The sequence below is a fragment of the Asparagus officinalis genome, chromosome 5 (assembly GCF_001876935.1).
Source record: "Asparagus officinalis chromosome 5, Aspof.V1, whole genome shotgun sequence".
Lineage (NCBI taxonomy): Eukaryota > Viridiplantae > Streptophyta > Magnoliopsida > Asparagales > Asparagaceae > Asparagus > Asparagus officinalis.
The window spans coordinates 76,910,252-76,931,838 of record NC_033798.1 but is presented as its reverse complement, the minus strand read 5'-3'; positions in this window follow the sequence as shown (position 1 = coordinate 76,931,838).

The following is a 21,587-nucleotide window of genomic DNA, read 5'->3' as shown; positions in this document are numbered from 1 at the left end:
GATAAACGGAAAACTCATCCTCCGATCAGATAACCAATCCTATAAAAGGTAAGTTTATCTAGATTTTCCAGATTCTCGGAGTGGAGATCCCACTTCTAGTTTCTTTTGCACTGGAAATAGAATATAAAATTCTTCCTTTCCAGAATCAAGGAATAGAATATAAAATTCTTCCTTCCTTGTATTCGGGTTCGCCTTCACCCTAAAAGAAGACCGGGAAATAGAATATAAAATTCTTCCTTTCCCACACCAACATTTTCCAAGAATTTATCAATCTAGGATTCATCCTAGGAAGTTTATCCCGAATCCTAAGCAGGGATAAGTCTGCGCCTAACACGCGCTGCCGGTTTAGTCTTTTTCCGCACAAAAAGACACCAGAGTCTGATTCTGGGGTATTTTATCCTGAAACCTAAGCAAGGATAAGTCCGCGCTTAACCCGCGCTGCCGGTTAGTTCTTAACCGTTAAAAAGAACACCCGTCCACATATTCAACATTGTGGCAGGTCGTTATTAATAACACCAAAATCCATGCCTTACACGCATGGGGAATTTCATCCTGAATCCTAAGAAAGGATATGCCGACGCCTAACACGCGTCGCCGGTTTAGTCTTTCTCCGTAGAGAATCCTAAGAAAGGATATGCCGATGCCTAACACGCGTCGCCGGTTTAGTTTTCTCCGAAGAAAAAGACACCAGAGTTCGATTCTGGGGTACTTTATCCCGAAGCCTAAGTAGGGATAAGTCAGCGTCTAAAACACGTTGCTGGGTAGCCTATTCCCGTAACAATAGCGAAGTCTACGTATTCGAAGTCGTAGCATCAAGTCTAAAGGGAGTTCATTTCTTTAGCACAACGTTACATGCGGAACGGATTTAGACAATTCGCATGCTAGCCCGATTCGAACGGTAGTCGGTAAAGGCTTATCAAACCCGTTGAAGGCTGGTGGGGGTTAGCCAAAAATCCAAAAGTTAGCACCTAACACGTGTCGCCGGGTAGCCTATTCCCGTAACAAATGGTAAAGCCTATGTATTCAATATCATAGCACAAAGTCTTAGAGAATTTACTCTCTTAGCACAACGTTACATGCGGAATGGATTTGGACAATCCGCATGCTAGTTGATGGCTGAGGATTTGCCAAAAATCCTAAAAGCATTATGGTCAATCATTTCAAACGGAATGAGGAATCATAATAAAGATAAAGATAAAAACCAGTTCTACTAAAAGGATCAAAAGTCAAAACATTCAGTAAATGAAATAATACATCAAGCGCATGGCCAAAAATCTGCTGATTAAGCTTAGACAGCTTCTCATCATAAGCTTGCCTCAGCTCAACTCTGATGGACTCCTCGGTGGTGGCTAAAGTCTTCGCAGCAACCTCCTCCGTCTCGGTCAGCTTCTGCTTCAAAGATTTCAACTCTTCAGATAAAGCAGTGTGGGCTTGCTGATCTTGTATCTTCGTCATCTGAAGAATACTCAAAGTCTCCTCTTTTTCTCACGGAGCTCTCTTCGAAGCTGGTCTATCTGGGTCTCACAAGAGGTAATAGAAGAGTCAAGCTCAGTGAGTGAAGATGATCTAGCAGCAAGGTGGGCCTCAACTCGGTCCACTCGATCCCGTTGCATCTGAATCTCGAGCTCAGCAAAAAGCCGAGTATCGCGCTATGTCTGTAAGCGAGTATCAAACTCGGCAGTAATGAATGAAGAGGCACCTGCATCCCGGAGCTCGCGAAACATCCGAAGCTCATGCTCTAGGCAATCAAGATCATCAACGATAGCCTTCGCCAGATCCGGGTATCCTGCATCCCTTATGGAATTTATCTTAGAATCAAGGAAAGGTTTAAACTGATGAAGAAAAAATCCGCCGTGGAAGAGCTTACCAATCATAGCATTCACGAAGGAGAAGAAAGAGCGGACTTCTATGCAAATGATGATCTTCTCAGGGTCATCGTCTGATAATAACTCCCTCACAAGGACATGAAGCCGAGAAGAAAGCCTTACGCAAAAAGGACCGTCAAAACCCTTAAAAGAGGAAATAAATGACATTTCTCAGTTGCCCAATCTATACCTTCTTCCCCTTGAGTCACTGGGGGTGGTGGAGGTGTAACGGCTGTGGGTGTATCAGCTGGTGTAGTTGGTCCCACAGCCGGCTCAACAGGATCAGTCTCGACAAAAGCTCCTGTCAAATACAAAATAGAATTTTCAAATGCATCACATTATAGTTGCAGTAGTCAGAAATTGGCTAATCCTATAATTAACTTGAGAAGAGCTACGTACCTTCGGAAAAACCATCCTCGGGATTCTTAGGGAGCGTAGACTCAGGAAATACATCTCCAGGCAACTGGTCATCAATTTGAGGAGAGCCATACATAAAGTGGAGCATAGGAGTGTCCACAAGCAAGCCTTCCTCGTCAAAATCATCAGTCGAGAAATCTGACACAAGAGAATATAAGTACGAAAGAAGAATAAAGAGACTACAACCAATAGAAATGAGTTACCTCTTATAGGTGCGTCAGCCTCTCTATTCCCAAGATCCACGTTTGCCTCCTGCAAATTATCTAAAAGAGCAAGAAGCATAGAGACAATTAGGGAATGCACAAATTCCAAATCATTCAACTCCTTTGTGTATTGTTAATGGTAGATGTACCTGGATTCATCGAACCGGGTCCTACATTGACAGTCTCCCTAATGTCGCCAGCTTCTGCAGGCCTTCCTACCTGGTGCGGTGAGTCGGGCTCACCAGAAGATGTAAAATCATAAAAAACAGGATCAGGACGGCAGGGGCAACAATCGAAAGTCTCGTCTGGGAAGAAGGACGGAATTCTTCATCTTGGTCAGCTGTGGTCCCTGAAACATCAAACCATTGTCAGGTTTAATAATTCTGGAAGATAAAAGGAAAGAGTAAGAAACTGACCTCGTTCAAGACAATCCTCGTGATCTTCAAAATCTCCGCCTGAAGCCTCATCAGCATAATTAAAGATCTTCCTTCCCTTTTCGTCAATCCGGCGAGTCTTGTGCCGTACCCTTTGTGACCGAGCATTTTCCCAAATCATACGAGAATTAGCCTGAGAAGCCTCCTCAGCCTCTAGCTCTGCAATCGGCTTCACGGGGACAGTTTTATTAGCTGCTAACAACCACTTGCAGCTTAAGAATGTGAGGTTCAACTGCCGCTCAGCACTCGGGAGACTGAACTTAGCACCAGTACAGCCCGTCACGGTCCACAACCATGCACGAAGACCGTCCACCAAACCGCCGTGGGTCCGAAGCTGCTGTCGTGGATTCCCGACATAAAGCTGATCATAGCCAAACTGGCGAGCGAATCGGCAGGGTAGGTATGGCTCTATGAAACACTGATTCCTCACCCGGAAAGTCAGATAACCCGGCCTGATGTTCACCAGCCAGTTAAAGCAGCCAATGTCTAAATGAGTCCGATACTCCCTCGGCCTCTCCTCATCAATCAGACACTCGCCGTATCGGCCAGAGAACTACGGAAAGCAAGTGGAAAACGCCCAACACTTGTGGACCTGTAGCTGCTGTCTGACGTCAGGGAATCCTCGCCCCTCCCACTTGCCATTCTCAAACAGCTGTAGTAGGGGAGCGGAGGGGTCTGTGGCATACGGTATTGACATCATATCAGAACGATGAAGGACGAACCAAGCCATCAAATAAGTGTACGGAAGCTCCACCTTAATAGTAGGAATCTGAGCCGGCGAGTCACTTTCCTTCCGTGTAAAAGCACTAGAAATCTGTCGAAGCCCTCGATGAATGTTAGCCACCATCACCGGAAGAAGCGAAAGTTCCTTTTTGTAGGCGAGCTGAACCGGTGGGTAGAGCACTTCCAAGGGCAAAGCATCGCCAGACTGATACGGGGCCACGCATTTCTTTAACCAGATAGCAAGGTAACCGGCAAGAAGGGTCATCGGTCGAATCGGTGCGGTCGCGTGCCATAGAAATGATTTAAACTTGGTCCCTGCAGGAAAGCCACTCTCAGGACTTTTAATGGTGTAGGAATGAGCGTCAATTTTTTTCAATAGACTATTCACCCCTGAAGGAGTGAGCGGTGCCAGCTCGCAAATAGCCTCGCCGGAATTGCTCTCTAAGATTTTTGAACAAGTAGCATGCAAACTGCCTCAGAATCACAAATGACTTAGTCCTCTTCGCTAAAGGCTTAGACTGCGCCAAAGCAATATGATAGTGACATGTGAGGTCCCATAAAGTCTCGTAACGGTCGGGCATGCGATCCTTCAGCTGACTCAATTCATGGTTGGAAGGAAAGTATTCCTGACCCAACCATAAAATCTGTGACGTGTCGCAGGCATCTCCCGTCCTAAAGCAGCGAGGCGATTCTTCAAAGTAGAAGCAGCGGCAAGAAGCTCGTTACGCGGCGGTGCATCCAACCCCAATACTCCAGGATGCAATCCAGTGATATGACTCCTGCTCGAACCAGGAGCTGCCTGATGAGTGATGTAGCCACAGTGAACGCTCTCATGCTCCTCCGTCAAGCGCCACGACATCTCTTGTGTCACAGCCTGACGCCTGAGCTCAGTCAACGAACGATGCCGAGGAATCTTCGGCAAATATATGAAACCACTGCCAGTTTTATGGAGCCACTGCTCGGCGTCAATAAACACTGCATCCGGATCTTTGGCAGAGTCGCCAAATAAAAAGCCGGTCTTCCTGAGAGGCTGAATAGAACTGGCATCCTTCACGAAAGGCGCATCTGTAATCAACTGTCGAAGAGCTCGATGTCCACCTTCCTTCACCACTTGGGCAACCTCTGTCGACGTGCTCGAAGCAAACTGAGGAGTAACTGGAATAGGTGAAAAATCATCGAAAGTTGAATAATACTCGCCGTGACGCCCGTACACCGCATGAGATGAAAATGCTCCGGAAGAATACTCCACTGAAAACAAACAAGTTAAACATTTGTTAGTCTCAATCATAAAAGGAAGTTGAACTCATCCTACGAATGGGTAAGATAGAGTCACTGCCTTATAAAGGGTGAGACGATTTGGCCACATTATGCACTTATAAGGTAGGATATATCAAAAAACATATCCCTGCCTTATAAGGCACAATGCAGCGACAAAACTCCCCCTTTATTTATTATGAGATATGGTTTTGACCAAGCAAAACCCATCTTTAAAGCGTCGATCCTCACCAAGGAGAATCAAGGCTCTTCCCGATTGCCTCACCAAGGAGAACAACGTGGGGTAAAGAGGACCAATTTGCAAATTTCCAAAAAAAGAGGACTAAGTTGTAAATTTCCAAATATGCCAAAAATAGCTCACCAGCATACGAGGGAAGCGCGCCATCAGCTGACGCAGCAGGGGAGCGACCTCTCGGGACACGTGACATGATGATCTGCAAAATAAATCAGGGGGTCAGATCCAGAAAAAAATCCCCTTTTATTGCAATTCTACCCCCCTGAAGGATGAGCTCGAGGCGCCAAAGCACAATCCTAACCCTCACATGCGACCCCGCAAGTTCAGAAATTGAATTAAGCATGAAATATGCTAAAATTGTGGAGGATTTACCTGAGGGAAAGCTCGAAGATCCGACAAAAATCAGATCTTGAAAGAGGCTCGAACCACGCGCTCGAGGGGCCTGAGAGAAATTTTTATATGAAGATTTTTGAGAGATTTTTCAGTCTAAGATCCAAAGAAAGACTAGATCTAAGATAATTGTGAAGATTTGAGGGAGAAAGGATGCTCGAGGGAAGAGAAAATCCAAAAAAGGGGATGAATAGTGGCCGGCCCTAGAGAGGAGGAAAAGAAAGAAAAAAAACCCCTTTTATAAGTGAACCAGCCTCGGACCAGGTTGAACCAGACCAGACCAGTCCAAATCAGTTCAAAAGAGGCTGAACCAGGCCAAACCAGACTGAACCAGACCAGACCAGGATGAACCAGTCTGAACCAGTCTTGAACCAGTCCTGAACCAACCTTAAACCAGGTTGAACCAGCCTTGAAACAGGTTGAACCAGTTTGAACCAAATTTGAACCAGAATTCAAATTGAAGCTGAATCGATCATCAAAACAACTTCAAATCGACCGAGGGTTCAGTCCTTGGTTTATTCTTACCTCTCCCGCACATTCAGAAGGATCAGAAGATTTTTTGAGCCGAATTACTGCCTTTTTTGGCTCATTATCAAGCCGGTTCAACTCATTATCAGGCCGGTTCAGCTCATTCGGGCACAAAATTACTCCAATAAGGTATAAGAGTATAAACTATTCCCTATATTTTTGGTTGAGAAGTTCCTGGAGAATATTTTTCTAAATATTCTTAAGGATAACTCAACAACACTACGCCGGACAACGCGTCGCAAATAAAGACTCAACGTCAACATTCGAGAGTCAGTTCTATGTTGAACCAACAAACATGAGCTAAAGATCATAAAATCAGGAATCGACTTCAAATTCGAAATTCCGACAAAGGTCAGACAATAAATGCAGCACCGAAAAACCTTACAGACATTCGACAAAGCACCGAATAGCCTGAAGGATTGAAGGAATCAAGAATAGAAGCCATTCCAAAGTCCCGTTACACCGACTGAAGGTTGGGACAATCATATCCAAAGTATTCCAGACTCTTCTATAAAAGAACGAGGCTGAAATACTTTGGAGGGAGTATCTGTAGGCGTATAAAATTGCTTATAGATCCCTTAGCACAGCTCAGCACAAACCGACGAACCAACGAGGCGACGAGGTTAACGAATCGCACGCAAACAATGGAATAGATCCACTCGCGTGCGGAATCAAGCTAACGGGTGGAAGAGTCAACGAGTCATCCATCCGAGGGCGGACTCGGACGACCAAAACCGAGCCACCCATAGGTGGCTCGGCCAAAGCCGAGCCACCTATAGGTGGCCGGCCAGATCTGTGCCCGGGCACAGTTCAGAGAGCCTATAAATAGGCCCCCTTGGTTCATTTTTCAAGGGTTGGAACTTTGAGAGCCGAAACTCTGCCGAATTGAGAATTGAGCTTGGAGTTTTGAAGACTTGAGGACTTGGGCATTCAGATCTGGCTCTCGATGAGCATCCACGTCACAAAAGGCAGGAGTTCGAGAGAGAGAGAGAGATTAGATCTGAGATCTACACGAGATCATACTCCGGATCAAAGCTTGGCCTTTGATCCCGAGAACTAAGAGCGATTATTTCCTTGGTGAATTAATCCCCCCCGGCTATTATTTCCTTCGCGAAATAATACCCGTCAAATCATGTAGATCCGACCGGATCTAGATCGCGCGGTGGTCCACGGATTAACCCCGGCGTAGGCAAAGAACCCACACAAGCGAGCGACCAAAAAAACAGGAGCTCGTGATTCGTTCGAAAGGAAAGTTGTAATCTTTTTCTTTTTCTTTGATTTCGTTATAACCGGATCTAAAAAAGACCGGATCTTTTGTAACCAAAAAGCAATTACTTGAGATAACAATGAATTCAATGAAGGCAATTTTCACCGCGAACAAACACGCGTTGCCGGTTTAGTCTTTCACCTAGTAAAAAAGACAACATAATACCAATCTGGGGTATTTTATCCCGAAGCCTAAGTAGGGATGAGTCAGCGCTTAACCCGCACTGCTACGTGGTTCGTTCCCATAAAAATGACCGAGTCTACGTATTCAGTATCGTAGCAACAAAAATCCATACCTTTTATGCATGGGGAATTTTATCCCGAATCCTAAGTAGGGATAAGTCAATGCCTAACACGCGTTGCCGGTTAGTTTTTAACCGTAAAAAGAACAAAAGTCCACATATTCAACATTGTGGCAGGTTGTTATTCATAACGCTAAAATCCGCGCTTTACACGCGCGGGGAATTTTATCCCGAATCCTGAGTAGGGATAAGTCAACGCCTAACACGCGTTGCCGGTTTAGTCTTTCACTGAGTAAAAAAGACACCAGAATACCAATCTGGGGTATTTTATCCCGAAGCCTAAGTAGGGATGAGTCAGTGCTTAACCCGCACTGCTGGGTGGTTCGTTCCCATAAAAACGACCGAGTCTACGTATTCAGTATCGTAGCAACAAAAATCCATGCCTTTTATGCATGGGGAATTTTATCTCGAATCCTAAGTAGGGATAAGTCAATGCCTAACACGCGTTGCCGGTTAGTTCTTAACCGTAAAAAGAACAAAAGTCCACATATTCAACATTGTGGCAGGTTGTTATTCATAACGCCAAAATTCGTGCTTTACACGCGCGGAGAATTTTATCCCGAATCCTGAGTAGGGATAAGTCAACGCCTAACACGTGTTGCCGGTTTAGTCTTTCACTGAGTGAAAAAGACACCAGAATACCAATCTGGGGTATTTTATCCCGAAGTCTAAGTAGGGATGAGTCAGCGCTTAACCCGCACTGCTGAGTGGTTCGTTCCCATACAAACGACCGAGTCTACGTATTCAGTATCGTAGCAACAAAAATCCATGCCTTTTATGCATGGGGAATTTTATCCCGAATCCTAAGTAGGGATAAGTCAATGCCTAACACGCGTTGCCGGTTAGTTCTTAACCGTAAAAAGAACAAAAGTCCACATATTCAACATTGTGGCAGGTTGTTATTCATAACGCCAAAATCCGCACTTTACACGCGCGGGGAATTTTATCCCGAATCCTAAGAAGGGATAAGTCAGCGTCTAACACGCGTTGCTGGGTAGTCTATTCCTATGAGAAAGATGAAGTCTACGTATTCAATATCGTAGCACTAAAAGAGTTAACTCTTTTAGCACAACGTCACATGCGGAGCGGACTTAAACAATCCGCATGCAACCTCGATTCAAACGGTAATCGGTAAAGGCACATCAAACCCGTTGAAGGCTGAGGGTTTGCCAAAAACCTTAAAGTCGACGCCTAATACGCGTCACCGTTTAGTCTTTTCACGTGAGAAAGACGAAGTCTACGTATTCAATATCATAGCACTAAAAGAGTTAACTCTTTTAGCACAACGTCACATGCGGAACGGACTTAAACAATCCGCATGCTAGCCCGACTCAAACGGTAGCCGGTAAAGGCTCATCAAACCCGTTGATGACTGAGGGTTTGCTAAAAATCCTATATATGCGAAAGTCACTGACGCACCAGCCCCATTAGTTGGTCTCGTGACTTGAGCATCCAACGACTTCGGGATAAGATCCATATATGCAGACGAAACAACTTTAATAGTTGGTCCTGTAGCCTAAAATTTAGGATCGCCACGCTCCAATACCTTAAGAACTTAAACTGTGTATACTCCAGCAAACGTATGAGTATAAACTGTGTTAACGCCAGTCAACGCGTTGTAATGAAAGTCAACGCCGATCAATACAAAACCCTAAGGCCAACGCCAAGCAACGCGTAGCCCTAGGTCAACGCCAGTCAACGCGTTACGACAAAGATAATCAGTTCAAAGTCAACTCAATGACACGAGCCAAAACTAACTCACCAATTCTGATTCGAGACTTCGACAATGGTCAGACGATAAACGCAGCGCCGGAAGAACTTTATCTATTCGACAAAGCACTGGATAGACTGAAGGCTGAGGAAGTTAAGAATTGAAACAGTTCACAGGTCCTTTGACACCGACTAAAGGAGATGATTGCAAATCAACTTCGGTTCTTGTCCACGGCACAAGTTCACTACCCTCCAGTCGATCAGACGTATCAATGATTATAGTAGTATCAGTTCCAGCAATTGGTCCTATAATTCAAATACTTATATGGTTAATCAAGTTAAAATATATATGTATGCATATATGGAGTTTACAGAATAAAGGTCTTACTTTCAGAAGGACCTGCTTCTGTTAGACCGACTCCAACGTTGGATTCCGTGGCTGCACCAGGAGTTTTCCCCGATAGTAAGTCGGAGCACTCACCGGCCACCTCCAAGTGGCCCGTGTACTCACCAGCCACCAAATCGGCGAACCAAGTGGCCTGCATGCTCATCGGCCATCTCAAAGTGGCCCGTGTACTCACCAGCCACCAAATCGGCAAACCAAGTGGCCCGTACGCTCATCGGCCACCAAAACAGCGTACAGATCAACGAAACAACGAAATACGCGTAACGACGGAACAAGTCAAAACCCGAAAAACAGATAAAGCCCCTGGCGGTCGAGTCGCGCCGAAGCGACCCGGTCAGACCAGTGGCTCCCCCCCGGGCCGAGCCACCATTTNNNCCACCATTTGGTGGTCCGGCCAAGGCCGAGCCATGGGTGACTGTTCGGCCAAAAGTTGGTTTTTTCGGTTCTTTGACGGATTCTTTTGAGATTTGAGTGTTCCTGGGCGTTCCAACTGATCTGATATTGTGGTTGTACGGTTGTTAACTGAAGATACAGAGAAATCCATCAGTCTCATCCAAATAACCGCATTCGAGACCTATAAATATGAGCCAAAGATCTCCATTTTAAGGGGGACATCAAGAGGGCGAGGTGCTGCCGGTTTCTCGAGTGCATAGCCACAAATTTCAGCAAGGGTTTAGCAGATCTCGGCGATCTCCTGTGCATAAAGAGTGGAGTTCGAGAGATTTGAGACTCGTCACCTATTCCTCCGGATTTAAGCTTGGTCTTAAACCCCGAGAAGAGCCGTGATTTTGCTTAGTCAAAATCATCGCTACTGCAATTACTTTCTTCGTGAAGTGGGAGCATTGATCATCCAACTTCGGCTAACCGGATCTGATCCGCGGCGGTCCACGGATATTAACGTCCCCGGCACAAGCAAAGTTCTCACGAAAGCAACGGGTGATAAACGTCCGTTGCGCTGTTTGACAAGAGTTGTAATATTTATTTTCATTGTATAAAGGAGATCTTATAAAAAGATCAACTTTACTTTTCATTTGAGTTTATTGTAATGACCAAAGTTGTAATAGATTCGATGACAATGAAAACATCAACTTTTGGCCCAAACACCTGGTTCTTTTCCTGAGTGGGCAGCAGTAACTTTCGCGGTCGACCGCCACGGTCGACCGTCAGCTCGAAAATTCCCACGGTCGACCGCCAAAGTTTCTAAAATTTTCTGAGTTTCGAAAGTGGCTCACGGTCGACCGCGAGTTTTCCACGGTCGACCGCCGCTCTGTCTTTTCATTCCCAACGGCTATTTTCTGCAGCCGTTGTTTGGGGCTTTTTGGTCTTTTTGTTTGGGGTTTTTGGCTGAGGTTTTGGGAGGCTATAAATACTCCATTGATCTCAGTTCTCAAACCAACCAAGGAGTTTTAAAACAAAAGTTTAATAAGGGTTTAAGCATGGTTAGTTTGTTTTATGTTTGGGGTTTTATAAAGATGAGCTTGCATCATCTGTTGAGGAGTTCATCTTCAATATCTTCTCATCATCTCTTTGTGTTTATAGAGAAGTTTTCTAACTCTTTTCTCTAGCAATATTATCATTGATTTTCATATTCTTATTATTGCTAGTTTGCTATTTGAGTTAGATTTGATTTTACTCATTGTTTACACACACCCACATTGAGCTTATTTTTGAGTTAGATTTGATTTTACTCATTGTTTACACACACCCACATTGAGCTTATTGTATTTTCATACATAATATATTTGGGTTGATGAGAGTTGTAACAATTGAGTGTGAGCTTTTATTGTGTTCTCATCCATATTAGAGGACAATCATTCTTGTAATTATGCTTATTGTGAGAATCACTTTGTAATACATTTGTACACCGAGAGGAGTGTGTGGTGAGAGTCGGGGATCGTCCCAAGAGGAGTGGAGTCGGTTGACGAACCTAGGGAGAGGTTGTAACCGAGCACTTGAGGGAGACACGGCTAGGTCCACCAACACTTGTAAGGGTGTAGAGTGGGTTTGCAAGAGTGTGAGTTGTAGAGTTTTCGGTTAGCTAGAAAACCGAGTGTGTAGAAGTTTCGGCTTCCAAACCGGATTGTGATAGTGGATTTCTCCCTGGAAGTGGGGAGCGGAGACGTAGGACGGAAGGTCCGAACTCCATAATCATTTGAGTGTGTTTGAGTTTGTCATTGGCGCATTTGCTTATGCATTTATCTTATATCGCCAATTGCCTATTACTCTTGTATATTTTGCCATATCACATTTGTAGTTTGATTATATCACCCTTGTGTTAGTTTATATATCCTTGCATATATTTTTATCATATAGGATATATCTCATTGTTCATATTACTTATCCTAGCTCACATATCATGTTATATTTCATACTTGCTAGGATAATTTATTAATTAGTTTTAATTGACATAAAATCGGATTAGATTAGCATAAGACCCTAATCACCTCTCTAGGGTCTAACAGATACCACCTAGGCCGAGATGGGCGCCTTGACCCTGACTTTTTAAAATATTTGCTCATATCATATCCGGATTCTCTTTCGGTGTCACTGAGGAGGAGTGAAACGATAACAAAAAGAGGAATTTTACACGGGCCACTGTCTATTATTTGGATTCGGTAGCTTCTACTTTTTGATGGATAGCAACCAGAGAGAGACGTTTTGCTTTTGAATTTCGAGTCCAGCTATAAATTGAGAACGCGCTAGATTTACGCACCCGAGATTTGCTTGAGGTAGGTACTGCTGTTGCTTGCTTGACCACAATTTTAGAGGACATAAACAAAGACCGCACACAAAAAATTCTACCACTTTCCCCATATACTTCTCAGAGTTAAAATACACAGAATATTTAATACACAGTCACAGGCACAGGCCTCGTTCCATTGACGGACAATAGAACAAGAGGGACTAAAGTTTTTACAATATCATCGAAAGCGCATGTTCATGTTCCTAACAAAGAGAAAGGGAGGAATTCGTCCACATGCAATCTTAATGAAGAATAGCAAACTGCAAATGCAACTCAGAACCACGGATCAACAAGAGAGACCAGCGAGCTACTATCGGTTACGGTAGCATCAAAAATACCAGCAGGAGAAATAAACACCCACCAGCGGACAGACACTTTCCTTAGTACAAACACCTTTGGAGTTTGATTTTTTTCCCTCCCGGCGAAAAGCTTAATTCTTGGGACCAATGTCCTGTGAACGCGGAAGGCAACATGTGGGCCGATAACCCACGTGAACAAAGAAAAATCGTGTGAGCGGAGCAAAAGAAACCGCGGACCCACATCACGTGAATAATTCTTCACGAGAGAATTTTGTTCAGCGGGTAAAGAGGCCCACCCGACCTGAACAATATAAATATCCTAAAGTCCCTAGGTTTTGGTGTGCGAAGGCAGGGGAAAGGTGAGGAACTTTGAATAATTGGCGGCTGAGTTCTCTTTTGGAGAGGGTACAGTGCGGAGGCAGAGGGGAGAAAGAGGAAAAAAGTCTTTTGTACGGCTTTTGAGAGTTTTTCTTTTGGGTATCCCTTTTGTTAGAGATTTGAGAGTTATTTGAGGGTTTAAATTGTGAGAGTTGTAAACCCATTTGTATTCTTTTTCTCTCTAATAGTAGATCCCCCCTCCTTGCCCCGTGGACGTAGGCAGTTTGCCGAACCACGTAAAATTAGTTTGTTTGAGTTTGTGGCCATTGTAATAGTTTTTAGGATCCCTCGACGCGCAGTCCTAGAGCTGACGAGAGGAAGAGCTAATATCCCACTTTGATGGGATATTAGGCTTCAGATTCTTGTTCCCTTTGAGAAACAAGAATTCTTATCGATCTTTCTCTCTTATTGTGCACCAGAAACTCTGCCGAAATTTCCGCTGCGCATAATTGTGAACGCGGAAGGCAACATGTGGGCCCATAACCCACGTGAACAAAGAAAAATCGTGTGAGCGGAGCAAAAGAAACCGCGGACCCACATCACGTGAATAATTCTTCACGAGAGAATTTTGTTCAGCGGGTAAAGAGGCCCACCCGACCTGAGAGGAGTTTTCTGTGTAATCCTTTTGTGCTTTTGTGAGAGATTAGAGAGTTAGTTTGAGGGTTTATTTTGTGAGATTGTAAACCTATTGTATTTTCTCTCTAATAGTAGATCTCCCCCTCCTTGCCCCGTGGACGTAGGCGTTTGCCGAACCACGTAAAATTAGTTTGTTTGAGTTTGTGGCCATTGTAATAGTTTTTAGGATCCCTCGACGCGCAGTCCTAGAGCTGACGAGAGGAAGAGCTAATATCCCACTTTGATGGGATATTAGGCTTCAGATTCTTGTTCCCTTTGAGAAACAAGAATTCTTATCGATCTTTCTCTCTTATTATGCACCAGAAACTCTACCGAAATTTCCGCTGCGCATAATTGTGAACGCGGAAGGCAACATGTGGGCCCATAACCCACGTGAACAAAGAAAAATCGTGTGAGCAGAGCAAAAGAAACCGCGGACCCACATCACGTGAATAATTCTTCACGAGAGAATTTTGTTCAGCGGGTAAAGAGGCCCACCCGACCTGAACAATATAAATATCCTAAAGTCCCTAGGTTTTGGTGTGCGAAGGCAGGGGAAAGGTGAGGAACTTTGAATAATTGGCGGCTGAGTTCTCTTTTGGAGAGGGTACAGTGCGGAGGCAGAGGGGAGAAAGAGAAAAAAAGTCTTTTGTACGGCTTTTGAGACTTTTTCTTTTGGGTATCCCTTTTGTTAGAGATTTGAGAGTTATTTGAGGGTTTAAATTGTGAGAGTTGTAAACCCATTTGTATTCTTTTTCTCTCTAATAGTAGATCCCCCCTCCTTACCCCGTGGACGTAGGCAGTTTGCCGAACCACGTAAAATTAGTTTGTTTGAGTTTGTGGCCATTGTAATAGTTTTTAGGATCCCTCGACGCGCAGTCCTAGAGCTGACGAGAGGAAGAGCTAATATCCCACTTTGATGGGATATTAGGCTTCAGATTCTTTTTCCCTTTGAGAAACAAGAATTCTTATCGATCTTTCTCTCTTATTGTGCACCAGAAACTCTGCCGAAATTTCCGTTGTGCACAACAAGTGGTATCAGAGCCCAGATTCCAGATCTAGGGTTTGGTTGGAGGAGTAGATCAATTTGGAGGCCCGTTTAGGACTTCGTTGGTGATAAAGGTGGGATCTTTTGGTAAAGACTCTATCTTTCAGTTTTGGATCTATTCTTTGTTCGTTGGTGCGTAAGATGTCGGGGAAAGAAGGTGCTTCGGGAGTCGAGGGTGGTTCTTCTGGCGTGAAGACTATTCAGAGTTTGAATATCCACTCTATGAAGATAGATGTGGAGAAATTTAATGGCACAAACAACTTTGGATTATGGAGATGCGAGGTTTTGGATGCGCTGAACGCGCAGAATTTGGAGGATACCTTGGAGTTAGATGGCAAGCCAGATGAGATTGAAGAGAAGGTTTGGAAGAAGATGAATCGAACGGCGTGTGGTGTGATTAGGTCTTGTTTGACTCAAGATCTAAAATATGATGTGATGAATGAGACTTCTGCGAAGAAGATTTGGGAGATTCTCGAAAGCAAGTATTTGACCAAGAGTGTGGAAAATCGCTTGCATTTGAAGAGGAGACTTTATCGTTTCCAGTTGAAGAAGGGAACCTCCATTAGAGATCACATGAACCACTACACAAAGCTTCTTGCGGATTTGGCGAATGTGGATGTCAAGATTGAAGATGAGGACAAGGCGTTGCTGTTGTTGAGTTCCTTGCCCGCTAACAAAACAGTCAATTAGAACTAACACAACAGACAATAGAACTAACACAACAGACAATAGACCTAACAAAACAGTCTATTAGAACTAACAAAACAGACAATAGAACTAACAAAACAGACAATAGACCTAACAAAACAGTCAATTAGAACTAACACAACAGACAATAGAACTAACAAAACAGTCAATTAGAACTAACAAAACAGACAAAAGACCTAACAAAACAGTCTATTAGAACTAACAAAACAAACAATAGACCTAACAAAACAGTCTATTAGAACTAACAAAACAGACAATAGAACTAACAAAACAGACAATAGACCTAACAAAACAGTCTATTAGAACTAACAAAACAGACAATAGAACTAACAAAACAGACAATAGACCTAACAAAACAGTCTATTAGAACTAACAAAACAGACAATAGAACTAACAAAACAGACAATAGACCTAACAAAACAGTCAATTAGAACTAACACAACAGACAATAGACCTAACAAAACAGTCTATTAGAACTAACAAAACAGACAAAAGACCTAACAAAACAGTCTATTAGAACTAACAAAACAGACAAAAGACCTAACAAAATAGTCTATTAGAACTAACAAAACAGACAAAAGATCTAACAAAACAGTCTATTAGAACTAACAAAATAGACAATAGACCTAACAAAACAGTCTATTAGAACTAACAAAACAGACAATAGAACTAACAAAACAGACAATAGACCTAACAAAATAGTCAATTAGAACTAACACAACAGACAATAGAACTAACAAAACAGACAATAGACCTAACAAAACAGTCAATTAGAACTAACACAACAGACAATAGAACTAACAAAAATTAGAACTAACAAAACAGACAATAGAACTAACAAAACAGACAATAGAACTAACAAAACAGTCAATTAGAACTAACAAAACAGTCAATTAGAACTAACACAACAGACAATAGACCTAACAAAACAGTCAATTAGAACTAACAAAACAGACAATAGACCTAACAAAACAGTCTATTTAGAACTAACAAAACAGACAATAGAACTAACAAAACAGTTAATTTAGAACTAACAAAACAGTCACTTAGAACTAACACAACAGACAATAGAACTAACAAAACAGACAATAGAACTAACAAAACAGACAATAGACCTAACAAAACAGTCACTTAGAACTAACAAAACAGACAATAGAACTAACAAAATAGACAATAGACCTAACAAAATAGTCTATTAGAACTAACAAAACAGATTTTGTACCTAATAGAACTAACATGCTACATATTAGAACTAGCATGCCACTGACTATCCCGTGTCTCGCAGTATAAAAGTGATGATATATTATGCTATCAAGAGCAAAGAACACCCCACCTAGTATTGTATATTTTTTGTCTACTTCTGTTTAAAAATATTAATCATTCTGATAGCCTAATTGAAATCAGTTCTATATTACAGGAATTGGTATTTTTTGGCAATAACTACTACTATTATTATGTGGATTCGAAAGCATAAAGTTGTTGACATTATTTATCAATTTAGCGAGACTCAAACTCACCAACCACAGTAGTTTAATGTCGTCTAATTGAGAAATGTTAATCAGAGGAACTATTTGAGTGTGTCTCGATGAAGGGTCTACATGTTTACACAATTATCTGTCTCCCCTTCTGTTGTTCCTTCCCTCTTTAATCTTCTGCTCTCTCTTTCTTTAAAACCCACCAGAGAAATAATATGAACCGATTATCTCTTTCATCCCTTAACTCATATTCTCAACCCAATCGAAACCCATCTCTCTACTGTAGGCGTCAAAAAATGCTAATAGATATCCCAAGCATAGAGAAGATCACTCAAAAATTCACAAGAAAGGATTTCATACTGTTTTGGAAAAATCAAAACAAGTATGAACTGTCTCGCCAGCGAGACAGTCTTTGCTGTCTCGCCAGCGAGACAGTGTTGAAATAGTCAAAACTACATTTGTAACTGCCCTACACGTGTCCATTAACTGCCAAGGGACGTGGGAAACATCATGGGCGAAAATCACGTGGATAACTGCCAAAATAACGGAGTTTGAAACGTGAGAGAACAGTTACAGCGAGAAACTGCCATTTTCCGAGACAGCATTTACTGTCTCGCTGAGCGAGACAGCAAATTTACTGTCTCGCGGGTCGAGACAGCAAACGTTGTCTCGCCCAGCGAGACAGTAAACACTGTCTCGCCGTACTGACTTCTTCGATTGTTAAGTTTTTGCAGTTACTGACCCTTGAGGCTATAAATACCCCCCTAGGGTCACTTCTGACGAGGATCGAGCATTTGTTAGAGCATTCCAGAGCAGAGAGAGCAGAGATTTGGGTTCTTTTCTTGCAACGCCTTGAAATTAAGCTTTGACTTGATTTTAAGAAGAACGACTATCTTACTTCGATAAGATATCGTTTCAATTTCTACTTCGATAACGAAGTTAGAATCATAAGCCCCCTCTTCACGATCTGTGAATCGGCGGTCCACGAACCAAAGCGTTCCCGGCACAGGCAAAGTCCCACGAAAACGAGAATTGATAGACGATTTTCGTGTTTGTTTCTCAAGAGTTGTAATTTTTGATTTGTTGTGTAGAAAAAGTCTTATAAAAAGATTATTCTTTCGAATTTGTTGTAATCGAACAAAGTTATAATGAATTCCACAGCAGCGACTTTTGAACCAAACAGATGATACTAAGAACATGTAGATTTCTGTGTTTGTTAACAATGCATGAGGTTGGTTTTGTGTAACGAGTTACAGATTAATGAAAATTTAAGATAATCCCCTTTTACGTTTGTGTCATATATATGATATTTGGTATTCTGTGTGACTTATGCTGCTGTTATGTGATATTTTGAGTGATATATTCTGCTGTTATGTGACGTTTTGGTATTCTGTGTGACTTATGTTGTTATTATGTGATATTTTGGTATTCTGTGTGACATATGCTATTTTTATGTGATTTTTTGGTATGTTGTGTGATATATGCTGCTGTTATGTGATATTTTAGTATTCTGTGTGACATATGCTGTTGTTATGTGATATTTTTATATTCTATGTGATATATTCTCATTACCAGTTATATATGCTGTAGTTTAAGTGTTATGTGATATTTTTACAGATATGATTGTGGCATACATGCATATTTTTTCATCAAGGCGATCCTAGAGGAAAGGGAGACAATGAATATTGAAGGCTTGCAAAGGGAGTTTGAGATGTTAGGAGCAGGACTAGCTGTTCAAATCATATGCGAATGTGGTGAATGGAAGAAGTTGCGATTGAAGTTAGATATTGGCGATCCAGAATATCTTTTGTACTTTGGAGGTAATAATGTACGATTGATTGAGTGGAAGTATTAGACAAACACATGACTATTTCATTTGTTGGATGTTGGATGTTTACTAGCTGTTTGTAAATGATAAAATGTGCATTTGTAATTTTGGATGTTGGATGTTTACTAGCTGTTTGTAAATGATAAAATGTGCATTTGTAATTTCTTGGTGATCTTTCTGGATGTGTACTAGCTGTTTGTAAATGATAAAATGTGCATTTGTAATTTCTTGGTGATCTTTCTGGATGTGTACTTCATATGTGGGTTAGGACTGTAATTTCTTGTACCATTCTAGATGTGTACTTCATCTGTGTGTCAAATAATAATTAACTACAAAGTACAGCCAAGTGTCACATATAAATGACAATTGTTACAAACAACAACAAAATATCACATAACACAGATAAGAGTCACATATAATAGAGTATTACCACTTCAATTTATAATTCTTAACAAGATGAAGTACACATCTAGTATAGTACGCATCTAGAAATATATATTTTAGATGAAGTACACATCTAACGTTCATATATAATACGTTAATGTCACATATGAGGTGCATTAACGTCACATATGAGGTCTCAATATCACATGTAACAGTCAAAAGTCACAAATCATATCTAAATATCACATATAAGGTAGAACTGGCACATGTAGGATTGAATTGTCACATATAACATTCAAATAGAGTACAAAATTGAGTATATGTGTGGGCTTAGATTGGCAATGAGGCAGATGTGTGGCCTTAGATTGGGGAGGAGGAGGAAGAGGTTGAGAAGCCTTGATGGAATCTCTTCCAATGTGGTTATTAGTATAGTTGGTTTTGTGTAAATTTATCGTTTGGACGGTTAACAGAGTTAATCGGTTTGTAAAATTTGATAAGGAAATAGAAGTCAACTTGTTTACTTTTGCTATGAAATTCTGTTTGTCCTTCATGTGACAAGCTATCTTAGAATTGCTCCAGGTGTTCTTTTATGGAAGTCAACTTGCTTATGTGATATATGATAGTTTCATATGACATATGACAGTTTCATGTCACATATGTTGTTTTTATATGACATTTGTTGTTTATACGTGACATTTGGGTGTTACTTGTGATATTTATTGTTTATACGTGACATTTGGGTGTTGTATGTGATAGGACGTTGCTTGTGACATTTGCTGATTATACGTAACATTTGGGTGTTGTATGTGATATTTGGGCGTTGCTTGTGATATTTGCTGATTATACGTGACATTTGGGTGTTGTATGTGATATTTGACTGTAATTTGTGATATTTGGGTGTTGCTTGTGATATTTATTATTTATATGTGATATTTGGGTATTGTATGTGATATTTGGCTGTAATTTGTTGATAGTGAATGTGCTTAGTTGTCACATGGCTGTAATTTGTTTATATGTGACACATGGCTGTAATTTGTTGTATGTGACATTTGAGTGTTGTATGTGATATTTGGTTATAATTTGTGATATTAGGGTGTTACTTGTGATATTTGTTGTTTATATGTGACAGTTGGGTGTTGTATGTGATATTTAGCTGTAATTTGTTGATATTGAATGTGCTTATTTGTCCCATGGCTGTAATTTGTTTGTACGTAATACATGGCTGTAATTTGTTGTATGTGATATTTAGATCTAATAGTCATTCCACATCCTCCTTGCCTCATTGCCATGTGTCATGTATAAATAGATTCTCAAAAGTCACATATCTACCTCATTGCCTTCTCAACATCTAAATATCATAAATCAGATCTTTTTCTTCTTCTTCTTTCTCCAAAATTGAGTACAAATCCTCTGTCATCTCTCCAAAATTGAGCTATTATTATATCAAAATTATCCCCCAAATGATTTCAACCCATCAAATAGAGTACAACTCTTCTTGAATCTGCTTGTTCTTCCCATTACCATTCTTCTCCAAAAAGCTTCTAATAGTCATACTCTATTTGATGGGTCATGGAGAGCACTCTTGAAGTCTCACATTCTACAGCTGAAAAGAGGTTAAATCACACTGTAATGTATAAATATCACATAACAGCAGCATATGTTAAGGATAATGAGAATATATCACACATAATGTAAAAATATCACATAACAACAGCATATGTCACACATAATACCAAAATGTCACAAGAAACAAGTATATGTGACATACACGCAACATATGCCACACAGAATGCATAAACATCACATAAAAACAACATAAGTGACATGAAACCATCATATTTTTCAAACAGATGAACTCTGTTAACCGTCCAAACTTTAAATTTGCACAAAACCAATAGTATTGTTAATTGCAAAGAACAAATTAAGAGCATACAAGATTACAACAAGTTAAGAGCATACAAGAGAATACAAGATTACAACAAATTAAGAGCATACAAGAGCATATAAGATTGCAAAGAACAAATTAAGTACATACAAGATTACAACAATATTGTCAATTTGCACAAAACCAGCCTTCCATTTCAAAAGAGATTCATCTTCAACCCTGAGCTCACCACCTGGAAGCTCGATCCTCAGCCTTCGAATCTCCTTAAAGTTCTTCAAGACCTCGGTCGGCGAGTGATGCAAAACTTCCAACGAAACTAGAGAGAAAGCCGACAACGAAGCTTCCATAGATCTCTTATTCAAGATCTGACCTAGGGCTTGGATAGGCTTGACGATGCCTCCAAGGATGAGGCGAGTGAGATACGAGATGACGCCGCTTGTCTTATTGTTATTGCCTCCTCCGACGGCGGA